General features: G+C 44.9%; 1 protein-coding gene and 1 long non-coding RNA gene across 2 annotated transcripts in view; both read right to left on the bottom strand.

The window, feature by feature from the left end:
- LOC114789595 (myelin basic protein-like) overlaps positions 1 to 21,254 on the bottom strand; it is a 48,922-nt gene that overhangs the window by 26,774 nt on the left and 894 nt on the right. The gene's annotated exons all lie outside the window — the stretch shown is intronic.
- On the bottom strand, positions 8,135 to 9,315 carry LOC114789596 (uncharacterized). Its single transcript, XR_003749693.1, has 3 exons — positions 9,026 to 9,315; positions 8,569 to 8,700; positions 8,135 to 8,493 (listed from the first exon to the last, which is right to left on the bottom strand). It is a non-coding gene; the product is annotated as an uncharacterized LOC114789596 (long non-coding RNA).

Raw genomic sequence — 21,254 nt, 5'->3', positions numbered from 1 at the left:
CATCGCTTGTGGGCAATGGTCTAAAAAAAAATAAAAAAAATAACGAGTTGTCAGAGGACATAATTTCCCTTAATGGTAGACATCTATGGGGATTACATTTCCTCTACTGTGCTGGAAACTATTAGGGCCATAGGCTTTGCATCACATTTGGCCAAAGATGACACACCGTGAGATGAGAACTGAGTGGGGGTTTATTGCTGCATATGGATTAGTAATGGGTCATCATTTTCGAATATTACAATGGTCATTAAAAAAATAATAGCTTTGTGCAACTGTTGTCTGTCATAAAAATAAATTTCCCTTCTTTAAGGCTTTACTACTGCCAGAAGGTTACGAGAAGCTAGGAGCGTTTTCAGGACTAGTGTTCCTGCAACTAACAGTGCAGAGATTAAACTGAATGACTATTTAAAGATGCAATTTGTAATAATTTTTGGATAAAATTGATCAATGAACATCGAGAGCAAATCATGATATACTGCACCTGAACTATCAACATTTTAAGAATTTGATGTACATAAAAAGGAAAAAACTTTACTGATGCAGTAAAGGTGCAATGTGTAAATGTTGTAACTGTCTGTAACAACTGTACAAATTACATTTGTTACTAATGTGACTAATGCAACCTCAGCCACAAGGGACACACAAGTCAGTGTATTTCATGGTGCTGGTCCCAAGCCCCCGTAAATGGGAGGGTTGCATAAAACATATAGTAATCACATATGTTCATTAGTATAGTTACATTAATTAAAAAAAAAAATGATTTTGATAGTTTTTTTTTTCCCCAATGAAAATTTTAAATCTTTCACAAGGAATGTATCTTAAACCTTTTACAATTACAAACAGCAAACCAGGATCAGACATCTCTCCAGCTGCTATATATATATTTTTTTTGTTCTCATTAACTTGCAGAATGTATGCATGTATATGCGTCTGCTCAGGCACTCGAAAAACTTATTCCAGCTCGATTTATACAATACGTGCTGGCAGATTAGATTAAAACAGATTAGGTAACATTAGACCAATGTTACCTATGTAATCTAACAATGCAATTCACATGTAATACGTCCCAAATACATGTAATCATACATAATCATGAATTTTTGGTCTCTACCCTATATCAATAAACAGGAAGTGTAAGCATAGTCTGCGGTGACACAGTATGTTACAAACTGGCGGCTCAGGCCACATATGGTCAAATTTGTCCCACAGTGTTGAGACCTGGGCATAATGCTAAAAAAAGGAATATACCTCTTAAAGCTATGAAAAGACCTCCATAGGTCATTAAAATAAAATTCCTTTAAAGACACCAAATCTATATTTCCAATGTCAAATGGAACAGGATGTCAAATTTACTTGACCGCCTGGTTCCCCTTTTGGGCAGCACACAAGAGGCCGTGAGAATATGTGCAGGGCTGGCCTTCACCCACAGGCGGTATTTGGCGAGAAGCTGCTTCGGGAATTCAGCAATCACCCTCAAAAGGGGATCAACGTGCGTGTTGACACGCAGCCAAGAACCACAGCACCACCACAACTCCCAGGGTGACAAGTTTCAACTGGTATTACAGTCATTCCTGCCACCATTGGCTATGAGGACATCTGAAATGAATCAATAAATACATGTTATTTAATGGTGGGCATTGGCAACAGATTGTAATGCTCAATTGGAAATCTATTGTGTGTTCCAACGTTTTTCCAAACATGGATACTTAAACTGATGATCATTATGAATACTTTATGAGGTGGGGGGTAAATAAATGACAATAAATCACATTCCACTACCACATTAAATCAACTTGTGGGACACCACCCCCGTAAATGTGTTGATTCTCCCACATTGTTTTATTTGTGGCAGAGCCTGCACAGTATCAGCACTGATCCCCATGCCTAGATTCTAGTGTCTACATTTACGGCATTTTCAGACGGCCTCATCCAGAGCAACTTACGATTAGTAGCTACGACAACATTCCCCTCGGAGCAAATTAGGGTTAAGTGTCTCGCTCAGGAACACAGGTTTGAACCTGTGACTTGTTCACTGACTTCTGCTTCATAGGCTGTACACTGAAGAAAAAAAATGCTGCAAAGTTCCCTCAACTTCATGCCCAAATAGTTGTGACATAGACGTTGAGAGAACTTTCTTTGTAGCCAGTTATCTTAATTTTTTTTTTTTTTACAGTGTAGGTTAATAGAAAGTATGTTATTTAGGAAATATCTTGTTTAAAAATGTAATAGCAGAACTGCAGCTTCCTCTTAACCATGATAATAGTGACAGCTAGATCTCAATTCATTTGTCAGTGACTATTGTTCAAGGCCTCAAGCAACCCTAGTGCTCCAGAAATTTGTGAATGTCGGTCACAATGGATAAGTCGGGGCAAAGATGTCGGCGAAACGTTTAGGTTTTTCCAAAAACAAATAAAAAGGCACTATTGGTCCATCAGGAAGAACACATGCATGACATGCTGGTCATTTAGCCTGCCTTTTAACATCTCCACATCAACGGTCGTCAACACACTTGACTGGTTTCTAGCAATCGCTCAAATAGCAACTTCAGGACTGAATTATTGAGATAACGGTTCCCTGAATCCAAAACCATTTAAGCATCCAGAAAGACTCATCCATGTGGCGGGGTAATGTGTGTCCCACCACTAAAATCTGTAATGATAACCCTTAAAAGTAGCACTGTGGCCATTTTCAATGTTCTACTAGTGTATTAATGTTAGCAGAAACGCAAATGACGTTGCATTGCCTCAGTTAAATGACGAGCACACTTTTACACCTTTTTTGTAGGACTGTGTCTCACGTCAGTAAGTTAAAAAGGCCGGATTCTGATGGCGAGACGGTCAGGTGGAGTCTCACAATCCAGATTTTCTAAAACCGAGGACAATGTGTTCCTCATTTTAAATTCTACGGTATACAATAGAAAAACGAAGGCTTTATTCTGCAATAGCCTTGAGGGCAATCATGCATCAGCAAATACGTCTGAGAAAAAAAAATTGCATTATTTCATTCATTCACTTTTCTCCATCCTCACTTCTGCCTGAGCAATGCAATTACAGACAAAAATGCTGATTGTAATTAGCACTGGTTTGCAAAAGCCTTATTAATTTATCATGCAGGAAAAAATTACCATTAAAGTCTGGTGGAACTGTTCCTTTATCTGCCCCGACACACACACACACACACACACACACACACACACTTCAGCACTCATGACCTGGGTTACTTCTGAACTGTACGCCAACAGGCCGAATCCAAGTTTTGGTGAGAGCGGCGATCTAAGACGACCTAACAGCCCCAACAGAAGATGTATGTTCCTGCTCGCAGTGGTGTTACACAACCACTTCAGATCATGAGAGGATACAGCAGAGCTGTTGCATAAGGACTTGGGGGGGGGGGGGGGGGGGGCGCAGACATCTCAAAAGCAAATTAAGGCCCCACAGCTTCAGAACAACAAAGGATGTGAGAGGTGTTCATCTCTCCCTCCCACCTCTGTCCACTTTTAACGCGCAACAGAGCGGCTGGGCCAGCACCGCGCAGCCAAATGATGGAAGAAATGCAGCCCTGGAAAACAAAGCTCAGACACAGGCATGATATTAAAGCCGCTCTCGGCTGCCTGAAAGCAGATGGGAGCATCGTCAATGCACGCCGGCAATTACCAGATTCGGTCTGACTGCTTCGCTTGGGTGATTAGTGCTATCCATCACCCGAGGCCACGAGGCTCAATTAAGCTGGAAATTAAGCTAAACCATTTGGCTTACGTTAATATGAAAGTGGCGATGGATTCCGAACACCTGCTCCTGTGTTCCCGCCCTCTGTAACATGCAGAGGCGGCCTAGACCGTCTCCCCCATGCTGAGCAAGCGGGGTGCATTTGGTGGTTCCTGAGGAGCCTCAGCAGCCTGTGCTTTAGGGCCCTTGTGCTTTACAACCTTTGCAGAATTTGTGTTTGGGGAAGAGGGAAGGATACCCCGAATCTATCAGATGTGTTGCCTATGTGGTGGCCTAGCGGTTAAGTGAAGTGATTGTCACTTGTGATACACAGCAGCACAGCACAGGGTGCACACAGTGAAATGTGTCCTCTGCATTTAGCTGTCCCTCTTCTGTTGCTCAGTGGCACCTTGGCGGATCGGGATTCGAACAGACAACCTTCTGATTACGGGGCTGCTTCCTTAACTGCTAGGAAATGGTTGCCGGTTTGAATCCTGATCCGCCAAGGTGTCACTGTGGTGCCACTGAGCAAAGCGCCGGGCGCCTGTCATGGCTGCCCACTGCTCACTCAGGCTGATGGGTTAAATGCAGAGGACACATTTCACTGTGCATCACAATGACAATCACTTCACTTTCACATGAAAAAAGAACGCTGCCATATTGCAAAATGACCAAACTCCATGAACACACACTGCTGCAGCTGGGCATTTCACTCTACAATAGCCAGGTTGCAAGCGAGTGTGGAAATCTTCCGCGGTTAAAACCACTTTCCAGGAGCATCACGACGGAGACAACTGCTGACGAAAACGATGAAGGTAACGTTAATGTGCAGAAGATTCACCTGGATGATTCTACATCAATATGGAAGCTTCTCATCCACAGCAGCTGTTAAGAACAGTGCAGTTTTGCAGGGGGGGGTGTATATAAAAAAAAAAAAAGAAAAACACATTAAAGAGGGATTTATGGAGAGAAACAGGCATGGATCTTTAGGCGAGATTGCTTTCAGCGTGAACTCAAATACACTGGCTTTGAGCAAATACCACGACTTTGTGCGGAGACGTGCTGCGTATGATTCACAGTTCTCGGCGGTATGATCCCGTAATGCTGTGGCCGGTAGGATCCCTTTTCATTTCTTATTTAAAAAGCAATGGGATCACTCTTGTGCTTTTAACACAGGTCTGCGCACGGCCAGTGTCACTGGGCCACGGCAGCATTACTCACTGGTCAGTGACACAAACCTCTCGGTGACGCTGAGGAGGGTCACAGCCAATCGCCTATGTTCAGTGACAACATACTTTCCTCTTCCCAAACGGTGATAAAATTAACATTTACGGCACTTATCAGACGCCCTTATCCAGAGCGACTTACAATCAGTAGTGACAGGGACAGTCCCCCCCAGGAGACACTCAGGGTTAGGTGTCTTGCTCAGGGACACAATGGTAGTAAGTGGGATTTGAACCTGGGTCTTCTGGTTGATAGGAGAGTGTGTTACCCACTAGACTACTACCACCCTAAAAATGTTGTCATCGTGATTAACAGCAGACATGGTGGCCGTGTCACATTATATCCACCATTTCGCTAGTAAATCTGCTAACTACCCGACAGCTGACTGGCTGATGTTGCTTAGCAACGACGACAACTATTCCTTCACCAAGGAGCTGCACACCAGGTTCAAAATCCAGTGCATGTTACCAGATAGACTGACTGTTGAAATATGTGTCGTTCCTGCTGTGGAGAACCACATGACGTGGGGTCCCTTGCGCGGAACATTCTCCAAAAACAACACTAGAGAACAGAGGTGCGACTGGCCTCACGAGTCGGTTCGATCCTCGATGCGTCCCATACATTTTTCCAACATTAGTTCACGTGATGCTTTCAAATACAGGAGTTAAGGTCTCGTTCACCCGTGTGGAAAAACACCGATCAGTGGAGCTGATCTGAAGCGGGGTGCTCAGTGCAAAGGATAGGCGTGGTCTTCTAAACTCCCGGTAAGACTATACTGTGGTGTTGAAGATCTCCGGACACTCAGAGACTGATAAGATGGGCTCCATTCCATTCCCACTTTGTGTGTGGAAGAGCAAACACTCGCCCGCTTTGATTCTATTGGTTGCGCCAAAGTGTGTCACGCCGCACACAAAGCCACGTTAAAACCAGGAGCGGCATTGTAGTCAGATCGGATTATGTAGGGGGGTAGTAGCCTAGTGGGTAACACTCTCGCCTATGAACCAGAAGACCCAGGTTCAAATCCCACTTACTACCATCGTGTCCCTGAGCAAGACACTTAACCCCGAGTGTCTCCAGGGGGGGACTGTCCCTGTAAATAGTGATTGTAAGTCGCTCTGGATAAGGGCGTCTGATCAACACCCGGAACAAGTGACAATCGCACGGCAGAAGAAGTGAATACCCGAGCTCCTGTGATTCTGCTGTCTGAAGCTCTACCCCCCGTTTACCCGTGGCTTCATCGGACCCCCCCGCTGCTCATGCCTGGCACCAGGGGGTCGCGGCTATCTGTTCCCGGAGCAAACATCTGCTGCGTCACGATCGCCATGACGGGAGGCCAAAAAGTGGTCAATTCCACCCTCCTCGCAACGGTGGCGAGGATTAGCAGCTACAGCTCGGCCCCGATGCAGGTCAGGTGCCTGACGTTTAGGATGTTGTCGCGACACCACCTACTGAAGCAGAGCAGCACGCGCCCCTTCGCGTAGCAAAAAAGCCGGTTCGTTCTGGAAGCTACGCTCTGCTGTTACTCACAAATCCGTATTTATTGCGGGGCTGAAAAACATCCCTAAAGATGCCGCTCGGAAATTACGTAACGCTTTGGGACTGAAAGAGCGGGGTTCTGGTGTCAGGAAAAAAAACCCCAAAAATTATATATATATATATCTCTCTCTCTCTCGTTTTATTCCAAGCGCAAAGGGACTCGGCTACAAATGTGTGATTCGCAGGATCTCATCTATCCTCCAGCAGAGCAGTGGGCCTGAGGGACACGACCGAATTGTTCATAGCAGGGTGGGGCTCGGAGACGGGCACTAAAATGCACGTTTTCGACCCATTTCCAGCCCGGCACCGGTAACACGAGGCCATTTCCGAGGCCCGCTCCTTCATCCTTTCCCGAAAGCTCGCAGGCTAAGCGAACGTGGACTTTTTCTTACTTGATTACTCGGCGATTGGATGTAAACATGAGCAGAAATTTCTTTTTTTTGGTTGTTTTTGTGTAGTCACATAAGACTCTGAAGAAGAACCGGTGGGTTCGTTTGATTTCTTTCTGGAAAAGCGTCATCTGTGTCAAACATTTAAAGCTGCAGACACCGAAACGGCGCATCCTGGGGAACCCCACTGTGGGACTGGCTAAAAGCGGCTGCAATTCCGCACCACGGCTGAATTCATGGTATTAGGGGGGGCCACTAAGACCGATATAAAAGCAAATAAAAATAAAAAATGTTCACGTCCGGGGACGTTTGACACGGGAGTGTTTTATAACACTCAGGACGAGAAAGCGGAAATGACACGAGGAAGTCGTTACCGCGGTCTGACGGGTGAATCACCTGTCGAGTGCAAAATGGCCCGCGCGTACACACACGCGCACCGCGAATCCGGTTTCTCAAGGGCCCGACGGTCTCGGGGAACGAAGGCCAGCGCGTTCCGCGGTTAAATGACACCGCGGGGCGGCGACAGAAGATGCGGTTCCAGCACAGCGGACCTTTCACCCACGTCCCGGCCTCAGATGGGACATAAGGAGTCAGTTCGGATTCCCGGGTCGAGTGCAGCCCACCAAAACCGAACTAACGTTCATTCCTGCAGATTCTTCACCACATCAGGATCTTGCTGTTTACCTGGACAACTCGCAGCTCTCTCCTACAACAGCCCGCAACCTTGGAGTAACAATAGACAACATTTACATTTACAGCCTTTATCAGACGCCCTTTATCCAGAGCAACTTACAACCAGTAGTTACAGGGACAGCCCCCAGTCGCAGCACGACTGATCTTCAACCATCCCAACTTCTCCACACCGCCCCTCTGCTACGTTCCCTCCACTGGCTCCCAGTAGCTGCACGCATCAGGTTCAAAATACTGATGCTGGCCTACAAAGCCAAACATGGAGTAGCACCATCCTACCTCACCGCCCTTATTACACCTCACACTGCACCTCGTCTACTCCGAGCCTCCAGTACTGCTCGCCTGGTCCCTCCATCTCTGAAGGTAAAAGGAAGACGCTCATCTAGACTCTTCTCCGTCTTGGCCCCTCGGTGGTGGAATGAACTTCCCCTCGAGGTCAGAACAGCTCAGTCACTGAGCACCTTCACACGGCAGCTCAAGACCTTCCTCTTTAGAGAATATTTAGATGAACTTGTAACTTTCTTATTGTCTGTCTTCTGTACAGAAACTACAACAGAGTGAATAAAAAGGTTGTATTCATAGTTGGGGGTCCTAGTGAACCAGAACTGATCACTTCATCGATGGTAACTTGAAATCACATTGTAAGTCTGGATAAGGGCGTCTGCCAAATGCCTTAAATGTCAATGTAAATGCAGCAGCGTACATGGCCGCCCTCCTGGTCTATTTCCCAACACCTTGGCATGTGCCTAGTCGGGCGGAGTTTCAGTCAGGAAGTTGACTCAGGCAGGTGCCTGAAAAACACACAGGAGCTCCAGGGCCGTAATTCACACGAGGCGGCGGCAGAAAGTACTGCGCACTTTCTCTCAGACGTTGGCCTTAAAGGTGTAATGGACGTTCTGAGACGTGCGAGGACAAGGCCGTTGTAGTCGGTTCGTGTGCAGCGTGTAGGCCTACAAAACCAGAGCAAAAGCATCATCTTCTGAGAGAAAAAAAAAAAAAATGCACATGCATGGCGTTGAACATACATTTCGGGAAAGGGTCGTATGTGGGATGTGGCCTCAGCTCTCGCTGCAGCGAGCATGGACGCACGACGTGATCCGGCCAACTCGTTCAGTCGAGAACCGGAAGCAGCGAAGCATCAAGCGACTATTTCTGGCCTGCAAGAATAAAACCCCCAAAAAAACTAAAACACCGTGGCGTGCTGTCTCCGCACCTTTTATTCTAGGCTACGACGAGGCTGGCCTGCCTTCATGTACATAAATATTACACGCACACACACACACACACCAATACGAGTTCCGTGCATCTGGCACCGATTATTTAACTTTTTTTTTTTTTTTTTTTTTATTAATATCCTCAGCGAAGCTGCCACGTAAGACCGGTACGCGACACAAACACATAAACACGCCGCCCGTGACGTCTCCGTGACCGCAGCGGTGACAGCGCTGGAACCCGAGCCTCACTGCGGCCGTCAGTACCTACCCCTCCGCTTCGGGTCCACCGCGCGGTCCTATCGGAGACTCGCGGCGTTGTTCGCTCGGCCGCTCTTATTTTTCTCTCCGCCGTTAGCTAACGCACCGCCTGGCGTGCCCGCGTGGACGTACGGGCATGCCTCTCCGCTTCCTGTTTTCGGGCGGTGACGGTTCTGCGGGGCTGGGGCGGGGCGGAGGAGCCTACGGTCCCCGCGGGCGTGCGTGCGTGCGTGCGTGCGTGCGTGCGTGCGGGCGCGCCGCCGCGACTGGGTCCGTGTCACGAGAGTTTGCGCGCGAGCCGTGCGCGTCACCGACGTGGAGAAACGCGCTCGAGGGCAGCCGTGAGCGTCACGTGCGCAGCAAACGCGCCCGCACATGCGCACAGCGTGCTAGGAGTTGTGGAACTGTACCTGCTGCTTGTGGCAACGCCACAACGCACGTAAAATGTGTCCGACAGTGTCTGAGGCGAATGAAAGCGAAGCGATTGCCATGGTGACACACGGTGCACACAACGAAATGTGTCCTCTGCATTCAACCTTCACCCTTGGTGAGCAGCCATGACCGACGCCCAGGGAGCAGTGTGTGGGATCGGGATTCGATTACGGGGCCGCTTCCTTAACTGCTAGGCCACCACTGCCCCATGACTTTTAGTGAAGTGAAAGTCATTTGTGATACACAGCAGTGTATCGGTGCAAACAGTGAAATTTGTCCTCTGCTTTTGATCCATCACTCTGACTGAGCAGTGACGGTGCTTTGCTCAGTGACACGTCAGTGGCGGATCGGTATTCGAACCGGCAGCCTTCTGATTACGGGGCTGCTTCCTTAACCACTAGGCCACCACTGCCCTGTATTTCCATTATCGATACAAACTAAATCCTTCCATTTCTAAGTAGGGTAGACATTTTGCTCCCAGCCCTTTGACCTCTTCAATAAGTGAATAAAGTGATTCTGAGAGAACCCCACCCACCACACCAAACACAAAAAAATGTATGAGGAGATGGCCGTTGTAGTCAGTTCGTGTACAGCATGTAGGCCTATAAACCTAGAGCCAAAGCATCATCTTCTGGGAGAAAAAGCACATCCAGAACGTTGAAAATACATTTCAGGAAAGGGTGGCCATTTTTGCCTCTTAACCTTTTGTCTCCGTTATTGATACAAACTAAAGCCTTTCGTTCCCAAGTAGGGTAGACTTTTTGCTCCTAGCCATTTGACCTAATTTATAAGTGAATAAAGTGAAAGTGAAGTGATTGTCATTGTGAAACACTGCAGCACAGCACATGGTGACACAATGAAATGTGTGCTCTGCATTTAACCATCACGTCCCATCACACTGGGGTGCTTTGCTTAGTGGTACCTCAGTGGCACCTTGGCGGTTCGGGATAATGTAAAGCTGTGTAAAACTGTGGTGAATAGTGTACAAAAACACTCTCCCTCTACACACAAAAGCACTGTATTAAAACCACTCCAACTTTACAACTTTACATTACCTGTCTGAAAGAGGCGTGGCACAATAGAGGTTAAAAGAATGAACAGTTTCTAATTTATTAACACCAGTTATTGCAGTTACACGTGAATATTGTATGTAAAAAAAGGTACCAATGTTACAGAGAGAACCAAAAATAAGAGAAAGGAGAAAGGGATAGATAAAGAAAGAGAAAAAGCTAGGAGAAACACTGAGAGAAGAAAAAGGCTCAGGAGCTGGAAGGCCAAGTTCCCGATGGAAAAGAAGATGGAAGTCCACAGGCCACAAGAGAAATTCCTTTTATACATTTGACACCCGGGAAGTTGCTACAGACCAATCAGAATTTGTTGTTTCTGTCTTGTCACGCCCCCGATGTCTCCCGTCTGGGGAAGACAAAGACAGCGGGGGATCTCACACCTTTTGAAGGCCGCCAAATGCTGGAATGCCGTTTGACAAAGACATGGACAACAAAGAGGTGATTGCCTCTCCACAAGACAAAAGGTGCAGAAGTATCGTGGTCCTGCATAATGTCCCATCTTACAATACCTTCTGATTACGGGTCCGCTTCCTTACCCGCTAGGCCACCACTGCCACCACCTCTTTGACTTCCTCTACTTTTTACCACTATGTTTTACCACTACATGTACAGCATTTACCAGACGCCCTTATCCAGAGCGACTTACAATCAGTAGTTACAGGGACAGTCCCCCCCTGGAGCAACTTAGGGTTAAGTGTCTTGTCCAGGAACATAATGGTACTTAGCGGGATTTGAACCTGGGTCTTCTGGTTCTGGTTCATAGGCGAGTGTGTTACCCACTAGGCCACCACCACCACTATGTTGAACACATCAACATTTTTCTCCTTTTTCCCCCCTCATATTGCTAATTGGGCTCTGACATGATTTTTTTTTCTTCTTCTTCTTTTCCTCAGCAGTGAGTGTGCAAAGGCTGATGCGGTTGAGTGCATCGCTTGATATTTATTTACTTCAACTGTTAATCCCAGTCCTTGGCTCTTGAGCTACATTTGTGTTTATTCTTTTAACTTCTGGATTATTGACTCAGTGGTGCTCAGTGGAACACTGAGAAGGTAAGAAGGACACCTGTAACCAATGCCATCGGCACACTTCGCAATAATAAGGTTGAGAGGTTTTGAGAGGGCTCTTGGCTTTTACTGATTGTAGGACGCATTTTGTCCTGAGCCGTGACTTAAATAAAGGAAGAGGATCTAGATTCCTCATGTCGGGAGGAAGTGAGTTCCAAAGCCGAGGAGCTGAGCAACCAAAAGCTCCGTCACCCATGGCGATAAGACGGGCTGAAGGAACAAGCAAGACGAGTGGCGGAAAATCACGGTGGAGAGCGGGAAGCACTGGCGATATGTAGCAGGTCACAAAGATAAGGAGGAGCAAGGTTATGGATGGGCTTAATGGCGAGGATTAACATTAAAACAATTATCCTAGCTTTTATGGACAACCAATGAAGCTGTTGTAGAAGTGGGTGTTCTCTTGAGGGAGTATGTGTTATGACCCGAGCAGCAGAATTCTGAAGAAGTTGGAGTTTATGGAGAGACTTATTTGGGAGAGCGAATTATGGACAAGTAATGCAGCATGGGGAGTGAGGAGGGGACCAAGTCGGTTAATGTTACGTGGATGAAAATATGCAGACCGGGTGATGTAATTAATATGAGACTGGAATGAAAGCGTACTATCAAATATGACACCCAGAGTCTTTACCTGAGGGAGGGATGGATGGGGCGAATTATCAATATTAAATGGGAAACTATGAGATTTGGCTAGAGTGGAGTCTGTGCCAAGAAGTGTTTTATTACTGTTTAGTTTGAGAAAATTAGAGAGCCATGATCCAATTTCCATAAGTCAGTCTGAAATGGAGGAGGTTTGGAGGAAATGTAGAGCTGGGTGACACCAGCATAACAATGAAAACTGAAATTGTATTTTCTGACTATATGGCCAAGCGGGAGAATGTAAATAATGAATAAAAGAGGTTCATTGGTGATTTTTAACAAAGCTGTTTCTGAACTGATAATAGCAGCTATGAGAGGAACCAAGCAGGGAACACTGTGGGGAGAGGGTCAAGCTGATGGATGGATTTGGATTGATTAATAATATTTGTTACCTCAGTCATGGAGGAAAGCGTGAAACTTGAGAATAACTGATGGAGAGGCAGCATGGAGACAGAGTCAATTTGTCGGTGGATATCAGAGATTTTGAGAGTGAAATAAGACAAAATTCACTCACTGTTTCATGGCTGCCCACTTCTCTTTCAGGAGAGCACATGTCACTGTGTGCACTGGGTTCTGAGCTCTGGTAGGTAATAACTAATTACTCTCGGTTATTAAATGATCACAATACATTTGCCCTAACAACAACACATGTAACACAGCAGCGGTACAGCTTCCTATTTTTCCAGTCCTTTCCCAGCAAAGTCAAGATTTAGGATCAATCACGGTGCTGAATGTCCTTAGATAAACCTTCGGAACAAGCCTTGCCCGAGCGCCCGATGTGCTCACGCTCACGCTCCTTTAAAAGCGTGCTGCATTTCGAGAGCACAGCCACATTAGGCTGACGGGAGCAGGCGCGTAAGCACAAAACAAGCCAATTTAGCAGTGCAGTGCAGTGCAGTAGGGGGAATTGTCAACGGTTCTACCACAGTTAGTTAAAAAGCGGTTAAAGGTTAAAAATCTAATTAGAACTAAATGCTAAATGTCAGATTTGGATTTGTCGCAGTCAACTGAATTCCTATTCCTAATATCATTTGACAATGGGCAGAATAGCATATTCTCAAAATAATTGAGTTTTCTTTTATTAAGCTTGTGGTCACAGTGGGCATGTAAAGTTGAACATTTAAGACATGTTCAGATCTGATAAAGAGACAGTTAACCAAGTATCGTCCTCTGCAGTACAAAAGTTCAGTAGCACAAGCACACTTTTTCATGTTCACACCCAATTGGTAGAAACTGCATTTAGAATGTGCATTTACATGAATTAAGAACATAATTCATGAGGCAAAAAGTGTGTTGAATTTGGAATATGTGGGGGGTAGAACATAATTACAAGAAAACAAGAACATAAAATACAAGAGTTTCTGAAGAATCAATTATATGCGCCATAACAGTTTTAGCACATATATAATCAAAGTGCAATTTATTATTTTTTTGGACTGTTTCTCATTTTGATTCCTTACAGAAAATTACACTTTCGCAAGGACTGTTGAGATTTAGTGGTTGTTCTCCAATTTGCTAATTTGTTGTGAGAATTCCGCAGTAATTGCCAAAAGAAATGACTTGATTGAATTTTGCTCTCCGAGGTTCCGCTTGCACACACGAGTGAACCCCAGAAAGGTATAGTCTGGCATGCTGACAGCAATATTTGCTTTATGCAACATAAACGCCAATTACAAAACTGCTGTTACATAAAACAACAACAACAACAACAACACTATTTTGTTTGAAGAAATTGGGATATGCAATTAAAACACGTCTAGCATGAAGAAGTCATTTTAGTTGCTATGGAGAAATGGTCGCCTTGAGGTTCTACAGTGCAAAACAGAAATGAGGTTTAGGGAAGCATAACTAACGCAGAGTGCAACATGGGCCGAGACTCACCCGTCATTACCGAGTCGTAGCACCCCGACTGTGACCCTGGCATGACACTGTAGTTATTGTTAATACGGATCATGTGCAAATTGTGGGACTGAAGAGCTTCCAGTTTTTAATTTCCCATAAATAATTATGACGCACGTGTGTGCTCTCTCCAAAGGCCTCGGTTCCTCCATTCTCATCCAGGTGAAATGCTCAGCGCCCGCTTGTCCTCAGCAGAACCGTGATTGTTATCTTGTCCCCGGTTTCATCTGAATTTAATCAGACTGAGTAGCTTAGAAAGGCGGTTATCTTGGAGAGATGCATAGTAATTGCAGTGCAGGTAAACAGTTTTTCATAATGAATTATTCCACCGCGCTGCTCTGTGGTAAACGGAAGCAAGGAGCTTCATGTGGACGTGAAGCCTGCGCTGCGAGTCACTCCGAGCAGGCTGTACTGTAAATGTTGTGCCCTGTGCAACTCTTAAAAAGCGCTTAAATTACCGTACACTCTTCACATAACAGAAAAATGCCTGCTTGTTGTAATTATAATAATTACATATTACTTGAGAGCACAAGTACTTCAGAGGAGAAGTGCACGGTCAAGGTTGTGTGAAGAATGCGCATCTTGATGGTGTGTGGCATTCGTTTGTGTTTACAGGCTACCTGCTATGCCAAGACCCAATGCGTTTTCTGAGTGCGCTGTCCAGCCATTAGACTCCATTTCCTGGATCAAAACAAGCATGTAATTGTTGTTTCATGGGGCTGCAGTACTGCCTGACATCAGATGCCTTGATCAGAGCAGTCTGGAAATAGTGGGTGCGCTTCAGAACATGTTCGCTGGAAAACAGCCAAACAAACCCATCTATTGACGTGGCATTTTTTTGTCCTAAACATGTGGCTTCGGCTCTCCAGCGAACAAAAGAACAGAAGGACAAATGTCCCGCAGTTGGCTAGGTAGGGATGAGCCCAATTTCCTGCCATTTATTTATACATTCAGATATTTAAACAACAAATTTTACGTTTTAATTCCGAAATAATCAACCTTTCTCTAGTTGATGTTCAAACATTGGTGGCCTGTTTGCAACTTGAAGTAGGATATTAATATGGGACCACAAACACAACTCTATGTGTGTTTATCTAAGATCATGATGATAAAAGAGCCCACGTAATGAGCAAACTGAGGCGTTGTAATTAAAAAAAAGTGTTGCCATTGACAACCCCAATGTAATCCATGCCCATAATACAGCCCCATCTAGTGGAGGTAGTAATGTCTCACAGAGACAATAATGTCATGGGCTGGTGAATAATTATCTGTGCACGTAAATAGGTCGACGGGTAGATAACAGATTCTAGATGCATCCCTCAAATGGCAAGTCGCTATTTAGACGGGGCCAAAACGGAGCTGTCAACAGACCGAATTTCAACTACATTCGCAAAAGACAGATAATCAAAAAGTCAGACACGGAAATACGAACAGCTCCACTCCTATCATAAAAGTGTATTATTGATTATGGATGAAAAAGACAATAATTAGTTTCAACAAAAAAGATCAGCACTGAGGTCTGAATGTGGTTAAGCCCAGCGTGGCTTTATTTAATTCATTCCTTAACCGCCGGATACATGCATTCAGAAGATGGAAATAATTACTTGTCAGGTTTAGGACTTTCCTCAGCCACCAACTGAACAAATGTGAGCTGCTTACAGACTTCCTTAAATGCAATTCCTCAAATGCAATCAGATCCTGTTTTTTAGCGACACTTGCGGCGAATAAATCACCATGATAAACGAATTTCCTTTTGCGCGTGGAGGTCCGTGCAGACCCCCTGTCCTTTTGAGACATCTGTTGGGCCTTTGGACCTTTGGAGACCTGGCACGGTCACTTGTGTTCAGATCTCTCGGAGCACACCGGCAGCGTGGTGGAGCCGGCCTGTGTAAATCCACTCGACCCTGACCCATGACAGTGGCTGGAACGCGCTCTGCCAGCCACGGTCTTTCTGTTGCCATAGCTCCTGGGGCAGCGCTGGCTCAGCCTCAATCAGTGTCATTTGCTCCCACCGCCGGGTCCGGATTCGTGGGTGCCGAGGTGAAGGAGATGCCGCTGTCTTTCTCATGCGTGAACTGTTCAAGCCTATTGCGTTTCTTTGCCAGACCAATAGCATAAAACTGGACTACATGGGATGCTTTAACTACATGGCTAATACTTATATTACTAGAATGATAAACTTAACACAGATTTCCAACATGTACCAAGCCAGTTACAACAAAGCTAACAAAGTGAAGTGATTATCACATGTGATACACAGCAGCACAGCACACAGTGCACACAGTGAAATTTGTCCTCTGCATTTAACCCATCACCCTGAGTGAGCAGTGGGCAGCCATGACCGGCGCCCGGGGAGCAGTGTGTGGGGACGGTGCTTTGCTCAGTGGCACCTCAGTGGTACCTTGGCGGATCGGGATTCGAACCAGCAACCTTCTGATTATGGGGCCGCTTCCTTAACCGCTAGGCCACCACTGATGATTTGATGATACAGAAAGAAATTAATTATAATGGATTAAAATGAATGTTTCCTAGTTATATCTGTCTTGGAGAGGACAAATCAGCCACTCCCAGAGCAGTTTCTTCTTGAATGTAATTCTTTTTTATCCCAAAAACATTAACTTAAATGATGTTTAAACTGGGTGGAGCCTATTTAAATGATTTGTTTTTACAAAACAATATAGAAAGGATAGCAAATGAACATCCAAACAGAACAAAAAACAAGAAAGAAACATGGGATATTTTCTTTTTTTGACAAGTATTCAGATAAGTCTGGTCTGCTAAGATGGAGGGCGTAAAAATGTTCTTTCAGTTTGTTATCTCCTCAAGATGAGGGTGGGCTTTGTTGATTGAAATAAACCCCGGTGGACCATACTTAAAGGAATTTGTCCATTCGTAAGCAAAATGAAAAAGTAACTTTTTCCATCAACTCCATCTTGTTAATAAATCGGTCCATTGCTTTATTGTTAGGGGAATATGCAATGTTGGTGATAGTCAAAATGGCAAATAGATATTTTTTGAATGGGTTCGGTTGAGTGTCCACATTCCCTAATGCAAAGACATCAAACTGTAAAGGTATTTCCTTTCCTTTTTCTGTGGCAAAGAGGGGCATCGTGATTTCCCTCCTTCTTTTAACTCAAGAATACAGACTGGTAAGATAGTGAAAGTGACAAAAGTGACAAAAGTGACAAAATTAACGTGACCTATAATATTTTCTATAGTAGTTGTCTCAACATGTTTCTGGCTACTTATTATAAGTATGTATTGTACCTTAGTGTTTCCAATTGAATCTTTGGAATCTCTCCAAATATGGACATCTGTGCCAATACCCTGCCAATGCTGAGGGTTTGAATCATGATTTATCGAAACTAGTTGCATTAATACATTTTTACCACACAGGCTAATTAAACGCTCCAAGATCCATGAAGATTAATTCTAGCCAACAGAGTTGTGCATAGTCCAATTGCTATTCAGCCTCTCTGGATCCTAAAGAATGTTAGGGCACATGTACTGCTTCTACATTTACATTTACAGCATTTACCCTTATCCAGAGCGACTTACAATCAGTAGTTACAGGGACAATTTAGGGTTAAGTGTCTTCCCTCAGGGACACAATGGTAGTAAGTTGGGTTTGAACCTGGGTCTTCTGGTTCATAGGCGAGTGTGTTACCCACTAGGCTACTACCATCCTTGTAAATGTAAAGGAACCCACCAAAAGAGCTCAAGAGTAACATGGCCAGTCAGCTGGCTCCAGGATTACACGCTGACCACTGAGAGTAGCACAGAACTCTAAAACTGGACCCTGAGGCAGTGGCCTGGCCTGGTGAAATCACATTTTTTAAAGATCAGGTTGCTAGCTATTGTCCTGAAAAAAAGATGATAAAGTGATGCTTTGGGCAGTGTTCTGCTGGAGAACATTGGGCTCTGCATTTGTGTTTCGGTTACTTAGTGCTGCCTATCTAAAGATTGTTGCAATGGTACCGCCTGACAGCAGCATGCTCTTTGAAATGGTCAGTACGGGGCAGTGGTAGCAGCGGCCCCGTAATCAGAAGGTTGCCGGTTCGAATCCCGAACCCCCAAGGTGCCACTGAGGTGCCACACACTGCTCCCCGGGCGCCTGTCATGGTTGCCCACTGCTCACCAAGGGTGATGGTTATATGCGGAGGACACATTTTGTTGTGTCACCGTGTGCTGTGACACAACATGATCACTTTCACTTCAGCATGCTTCAGGAATGGTTTGAGGTACATGAAAAGGCAGGTTGTAGGTAACATGCAGCACATGCTAAAAAGAAGTCTGATCCACCTTGCAGCCTTCAGAGCTTCGGTGCTGTTTTGATGATATGAGGGAGACCTACAAAATATAAGACAGAGAGTTTCAGTGCTGTGGCGACTTGATGTAATCATAAACTGTAAAAAAAAAAAAGATAATTTAATTTAAATATCTGTATGGAGGCTTTGTGAGTGAATGGTGTGTGTCAACTCAATAATTCTCTAACTCACCCACTCATTACTAACTCAGTAATCATAACCATCTATTCTCAGTGACTGTTATGCCTAATATTTGAAATGTATTTGAAATATACAGGAATTGACGCCTCTTTGTTGGAATTCTCGGATGTTTATGTTTAATTGTTATGTATAAATTGTGTATATCAGAAAACCTTTAAAAAAAAACCTTTTAAAGAGTTAAAACCAGAATTGTATTAAAAGCAGCAACGATTGATTTAGCCATAGTCCAACATCCTCTGTGTGTGGGTGTCTTAACAGGCACCAGCATAATCAAGTCTGAGTTATGCATTTGGAACGATAATTTGTCATCTGTGCAAATCCATGAAGAAATAATAACATCGGCCATAATCGACTATCCATCAGCCTTTATGTGCTGCCCGGTGCTCTTCTCCATTCTCTTAGAGGTTAGGACATTCGGTCTATCTGATAATAGTGATGTGTTTGTAACTTTTTATCCTAATAGAATGACCTCCACCTTTGACTATTATGTAAACTGCAACCCCCAATATGTTTTCAGATGCAAGGTATAGCCTGTATTTAAAAAAAATTGTGCTTATAGCAGACATCCAGCTCATTCCATTGGCCAAATGTCCTGGGGAAAGAATGCGGTCTTGTATAACCATAATCAACAATGTTTCACCAAACTGTACCACAAGCTTTTGATTATATTTCATTTGCATTTCAGAGTCAGCCACAATGATCATAAACTAATAAACGATGCTGTGATGCTATAATGCTGTCTTTAAAGTGTCTAGCTAAACAGAGCCCTTAACACCAGTGTCACAACCGTAGATCTAGCCAAAAATACCCAATACTGCACAAGTCACTCTGTCTGGCCCACCTCCAAAGGATTGTTCATGAAGATGTATTGCACAGTAAATCAGTCGAGGGAGAAGAGTTTATGATTTAAGGAAATATCTGATGAATTCCATGGTGTGGCATAAATGGCCAGCCAAGCAATCTATTTTAAGCGCTCTTTTATTAAAGAAATAGGATATGGAATAGAAATCATTCAAACGTTATGGGACTCTACACCTCAGGATGCCCCAGATCATGCTGAAGTGACTTTCAAGTGACTGGTCACCTGTAAAAATGCAATATAAGCCAAGGAAAATTTCAATTTCGGGAATGGATGAGGACATTGAAATGCTTATGAATCTCCCATTAAAGAAAGCTCAGTGTGTCCCTCAAAGCTAAACCAGCTCCAGCCAAAGCCACCAAACCAGACCCTTCCAACAGATTTCATTTATTTCTTGAGATCTGTCCATCCACAGTACCTACATTTAATTTGAGAAGATTCCCATTACCCTGAGGCTGGAGACATGTAACCATCCCCAGCATGTCATATTATTAGGGTTCTGTGCTGTGGTGGGCTGGTGCCCCACCCTGGGTGAGTCTCTGCCCTACACCCAGTTTCCCCTGAGTAATTGGACTAAGTGGTTAAGGAAAGTCAGTGAGTGAGTAGAGTTCTGCATGAAAAGTTTTTTGGGGGCAGTGGTTGCCTAGCGGGTAAGGAAGCAGACTCGTAATCGGAATGTTGCAGGTTTGAATCTCGAACTGCCAAGGTTCACTTTCGCCCTAGGTGAGCAGTGGGCAGCCATGAAAAGGCTGCTTGGGATCAGTGTGTGGGTGCAGTGCTTTGCTCTGTGCTTTTGCACCTCAGTGGCACCTTGAGGAATCGAACCAGCAACCTTCTGGTTTCCTTACCCAGTACATTTTGGTCAAAACCCAACTATATTATTGCCACAATAGTTTAGCCAGGGCAAATAATTATCAAATAAAGGACCAAATTTAACAAAACACATGAAAAGTAATAACAGAATAAAGTCACAAGCAAACCCAGGCACTGGTGATGCAGGCAGCGGTGCGTTTGTTGGTCCCGGTCCCAAGCCTGGGTACATGGGGAGGGTTACGTCAGGAAGAGCATCAGGCATTAAATGTTTTCTGTTGACTGTGTGGACGAGCAGAACAGTTGATCTGCTGTGGAAGCAGCCAAAGGAGGAAGGAACGAAAGTCACAAGCAGAGGGAAATATTGCCTGAAGTGTCATGTCTTCCCCAGGTTTAGTGACACACACACATAGACACATCGACGTGATGTAAAAGACAACGTGATTAATCAAACCAGTCCACCCTGTACCATTTTCCACCGTTACCCTGTGGACCAGTGCTGAAGTTTCCTCTCTAGGTGCTTTTTGGAGGTGAACGCCAGACAGCATGGGAGGGGCGTGTCTAGACTTGCGGGTCTGCCAGAACATCGAAAATGCATGTAGGAAGCCCATGACATGATGAATGTTTAACCCCCCAGGCAAGTCTGTTTTCGGGGAAAAAGATCTGATCACCCCAAGTCTAACTCTACACAACTTACTTAACTTAAAGTCGACATATGCGAATCAACTGTTTACTCACCTCAAGTGAAAAGCTACTCTAATTAAAGAAACTGATTAAGCTCTAACATGAAACTCCGTTCCGAACTCGGGACCTGGAGTAACCCCTGCTGGACCGGATCATGACACCCTGGTTTGGGGTGGCCAGGCGTGGTGGCCAGTGCCACGCCCCTGCAGCCGCAGAGAGCCCCACAGCCAACAAACTGTACTGACAGAATCAGCATTCGCGTATTCAGCAGTATGAGCTA

Source organism: Denticeps clupeoides, chromosome 5 (assembly GCF_900700375.1).
Source record: "Denticeps clupeoides chromosome 5, fDenClu1.1, whole genome shotgun sequence".
In the NCBI taxonomy this organism is placed as follows: domain Eukaryota; kingdom Metazoa; phylum Chordata; class Actinopteri; order Clupeiformes; family Denticipitidae; genus Denticeps; species Denticeps clupeoides.
This window is presented reverse-complemented; position numbering and strand designations above follow the sequence as displayed.